Source organism: Gossypium hirsutum, chromosome D13 (genome assembly GCF_007990345.1).
Source record: "Gossypium hirsutum isolate 1008001.06 chromosome D13, Gossypium_hirsutum_v2.1, whole genome shotgun sequence".
NCBI lineage: Eukaryota > Viridiplantae > Streptophyta > Magnoliopsida > Malvales > Malvaceae > Gossypium > Gossypium hirsutum.
Genome location: NC_053449.1, coordinates 25963681 through 25968633, shown reverse-complemented (window position 1 = coordinate 25968633; position 4953 = coordinate 25963681). Strand labels below are relative to the sequence as shown.

Genomic DNA, 4953 nt, shown 5'->3' with positions numbered 1-4953 from the left:
TAGCATAATTTACATGGCCTCATTATAACGTTCACTTATCAAGTGTTCAATTTCACCATCAACATGGTGACATTCTATCATGCCATCATTTGTTAACATTTTTGGAATTTTCCAGTGCATGTATAACAATTTTTCATTCAGTACTATTCATGGCATTTGACCCAACAAAAGTTTCATGCATTTAATATTTGTTTCCAATTTAATACATACTATACACACAACCAATCATACATTACATTAACAAACAATTTATATTAGTACCAACCAACCAATCATTCAGTTAATCATGCAACTTTGCAAACATTCCATTTAATAAGGGCTCATAACATACCTGATTCGGCCACTTTAAAATTATTCACTTAGCCATTTAACTAAGCTTGACCAGCAAGCTTAATCAAAATTTATAACATTCAAAATATTATTAAAACACTCAAGTTAACAAGTTAGGACCCACACCTTATTTTTGCACAACTGCAGCACTACTTGCGAAGCACATGATTTCTCCTTAAAACCTTAAATCGAACCTAAATTAAAATAAATAAGAATTTATTGAGTTAGGTCATTGTCAAAAGAAACCTTAGAATATACGCATAATAATTTAATCAAATCAGTGTTTCTATAGAAATTCCAGATCTAAAGCAACTAAGTTACTTACACTAGTTTGACTTGAAATGTACGCACGAATGTCTAAAGGCTTCACTGTTGGTTCGGGGCATTTAAGTCGAAACCTAACATGATTAAATAATAATAAAAATAATTATATATACAATCAATAAATACTTGAATCTAATCAATTAACAAAATACCCAATAATCAAATTGAAATCTTCGCATTAACCTACGACTATCACACTTATGCTTCCCGATTCGTCAGGTCTTAGTTGGCGAATGATCAAGATTGAAGTTTTATAAGTCACACATGATTATAGGATTATTAGGAAGGGTTTACGAGACAAAGATATTTTTGGAAATAGATGGAAAAAATTAAATAAAACAACAACTCCCTTTAGTGCCTCTAGGCGTGGTGCACCACCACCAACGGTGGCAATTCAGGGCTGACTTGAGAGCCTTTTAAAAACATTTTTGAAGGCTGTAAAATTGCTCATAAAATCATCAAAAATCTCCCCAATTCTATATCTAGAAAATTAGGTATTTTATTGGAAGATTCGTCAAGAAAATGAAAAAAAATATGAAACTTACTCTTTCTAGGAGGAGGGAAAGACAATGGAGCTTCTTGGGCAGCAATAGAGATCAATTTTGGGTGTTAAAAATTGTAGGTTTAAGGATGAGAAATATAGAGGAATGGAAGAAAAATTAAGGAGGGGGAATGGTGTAAGAACCCGTTGCAAAAGAGAGAAAAAAAGGATGGTGGATCTTAGTGGTTTGGGTAGCGACACACAAGGGAAAATAAGAGAAATTGAAGAGAAGAAGAGGGAGGGGCAGCAAGGGTGAAAAGAAAATGGTTAAAGGCTGAAAAAAGTAAAAGTGATATTTATACCTAGGTTTACTAGGTATGGGTGGCACAAAAATAAGGAAAATGAGGGATTTTTTGCAAAATCAAGCTATTTTGCAAGGGAAGGGATTCGAACTTGGGACCTTGAACTAATTTCCATGCTTCCTTATTTTCTCTTTACTAGTAAGCCAATTACTCATCCTTAAAATAATTTTACATTCTATTAAGCTAAAATTTGAGGTGTTACTCACTTAGAATAATTCCTCAAAAAAAAGGGCAACTTTTAATATAAACTACCAAGTCCAAAGTCCGCGACTAGAACAAGATTTGGATAAAAGTACTAGGAACATTTCCAATTTTTCAACTACAGTGCCTTTCAAGAAAAATATGCATAGCCAAACATATCACTGGAATTCCATGAGTAAGGAACAATAATAGTTTCAAAGCAGATCGTTCAAGCAACTAGCTGTATAATACAATATATATAGTAGCACTAATCCGAAGATAATCTCTAATGATACCAACATTAAAAAGTAACTTTGTTGAATTTTTTATAATTAGATCAAATTAATAAAATTTATAAATATTAGAGGACTACATTTGTTATTATGCCAATAAAAAAAGATAACCTGCATAAATGATGATAAAATTAATGACTAAAATAGAACTTTTGGAATTTGAGTGACTAAAACATGGATCTCATGTATTATTATTGTTAGGTTGTAGAAGAATATTTTTAATATTTTGTAATGTCTTTCTTTTGGATCTTTTTAGAATTAGAATTAAATTGATAAATTTTAAGAATGTTGAGGGCTAAATTTGTTGAACTTTTTAGATTTAGGATCAAATTGATAGAATGAATAAGCATTAGAAGGATAAATTTTTTATGCGATTACACGTATGATTGCCTACATGATTTGCACTTTGGTGCCCTGGTGTGGTGTAGTTACCCCTGTATTCGAACCTATTCATTTGAGTTCAATGGGTTAAAACAGTTAATGAAAATGACAATGGAATGGTAAGAGTTAGATACCCAATTGATTAAATGTTACTTTGATTATGAGAATGGTATTGAAATGTTGGTTATAAGTGAATTGAAAGGTTAAATGTTTGAATTATTATATGACATGGTTATATGTTGAACTCACCTTGTTGATATGTGGTTACCATGTTTAGGCAAACTTGTCAAGTTAAATAGTTTGTTGAATTAAACTGTAAAATTAGGTAAGTTTTGTTTAATGCCTATGAACTTACTAAGCATTCAATATGATTACCTTATTATTTTTCCCTGTAGATTTCAACTTGTGAAACGTGTCTAGCTCATCGTCTAGAAGCTCACACTATCCCGTATTCAAAACAATAGCTTTTTGATCATTTCAAGTCCATTTTTGTGGCATGTACATAGGTGTTTTGTATATGTTAACTTGGAATATTGAACATAGCTTCAAACTTACCTAATGCTTGATTTTAGAAGTGTTAATGTTTAGATAAATGGTTTGAGTTATGTAGCAATTGAAATGACATAAATGGATGTAATTTGGTATGTTTCAAGTAGTTTGAGATAGGTAAATGTTTAGGCTTTTGTCAAATGGTCTGGCTTGAAAGCCATGGTATTTAATTGATGTATCTAATGCTTGAATAGGTGATATAAGTTAGTATAAGGTTGAATGTGAATATTTTCATTTGTTTTGATGTAAGTTGTGTTGGATTTCGGGCCCTGTATGTAGTATATTTGTTTATAAACTTGTAATTTTTTTGAATAGATTGATTAATAAATAAAATTCATTGATTACATTAATATACTCTGTATGATTGTCCTCAAATGGTTTTTGCACACAAAGTAAAATGCAAGCAAATGTTGCTCATTGATTGTCTAATGTTTAAACTAATACTGAATGATATCATGTGGTCAGATCATGATCCGAAAAGACAACTTTATTAGTAGACAAACCTGAGGAAATGCAACTTTATTAGTAGACAAACCTAAGCATGTCCTTACTCTAATCAGAAATGAGTAAACCGATTGAAAGAATAATATGTCATCTATCAAGTCCAATTAGGGAGATGCTTGTCTTGTGCATCAGAGCTCGTAGTTTTTCAAAGTGAAGTTTCTCTTCCATTTATTCCTACTATCCCCAGATCTTTTTCAGTATCCTATTCCTACAAACATTCCTGTCCCAGTTCTGATATCGTCTCTAGTAGAAACAAACATTGGCATTGCTCACACTATTATTTCGTGTACTCTCTACTCCCTTAATTACACTTCTACTAGCGTAACAAGTACCTACTTTTCTTGGCGGAATCACTTGTGTGAGGGGCAATATCCTTTCTCTCCAACTATTGTCAAATAGAAACAAGATAATGATTTCCCTTAGGAGCTAAAGGAATTCTTTTCCCCTACTTCTTCCTCTAGCATTCATAAACCTTCCTCGTTGGAGTTAGTGGGCTCTTTTCAAATGATGGTAGCAGAGTATAGGCTCCTTGGCTGGGCCTTGTCTGCAAGCTTCTATGAAATTGAGGCCAAATAGGTTTAATCCAAGAAGGCTCGCTTAAGGAAATGCTCAGTCAACTCCGCCAAACACATGAAAACACAGTCTACCAAAACCAAGAGCTCACTAATTCTTTCTCCAACTAGGATACTAAATACAAATCCTTGGAAGGTAGGGGGAAGGAGTTGGAAGAAATGATCCGCCAATTCAAAGACAATGAGACTACATGGGAGAGAAAGCTGAAAACCTTTAAGGAGCAACGTCTCACGAATTTGGAGCGGTTATGAAAAGAAAGCAACAAGGCCCTGGAGAGATAGAAGGTAGATACCAAATCTAACATAAAGGATTATCTGTCCAAGTTGAGGTCCAACCTGGTGCTGCATGCACAAGTTGTTGTGGGTCTTTTTGACATAAGTAACGTGGATTTCAATTTCATGCGCCAGTTTACCAACACGAACCTTAGCTTTAACATTTACAATCCCTCTAGTGTTGACTGGGGAAAATTCCAAAAGGAACAGAAGGAGTCTGACAGAGTTTTCCTTCCTAGAAAATCCAAAGGAAATAATACTACTTCCACAGAAGACTCGGGGCAAGAGGAATAAGTCCTTGAAGATGGCTCCATTCAACCCGCTGGAGACAAAATTTAGATTTCTTTTATAATACTTTATCTTTTTTCTTCTATCAATGAAGTTTAGATTCTTCTTTGCTCTTCATGATTGCTTATTCCTTTCTTTTCTTACGGTCCTTTGAATAATCATAATCATCTCCACGATTTGTGGATTCCCTTCCGCATTTTACTCGTACCAACGTAATACGCCAACAGACAATAAGTTGTTTAACAAAACATAAATTTTTAACAGTTCAAAGGACTAAGCCAAAATTGTTATAACATACATACAATGCTAACTTTCCAATTCTTATTTTCTAAGGACGGGCTAACTGGAGCTCTGATACCAATAAATTATAACACCTTATACTTGACCCAATCACTGGGTTTGGATTATGGGATGTC

The 4953-nt window shown here is 33.4% G+C and overlaps 1 long non-coding RNA gene across 1 annotated transcript; it reads right to left on the bottom strand.

The window, feature by feature from the left end:
- Positions 1–229: 229 nt before the first annotated feature.
- Positions 230–1430, bottom strand: LOC107939036 (uncharacterized). The gene is made up of 3 exons (XR_001695034.2): positions 1200–1430; positions 656–728; positions 230–524 (listed from the first exon to the last, which is right to left on the bottom strand). It is a non-coding gene; the product is annotated as an uncharacterized lncRNA (long non-coding RNA).
- Positions 1431–4953: the final 3523 nt, after the last annotated feature.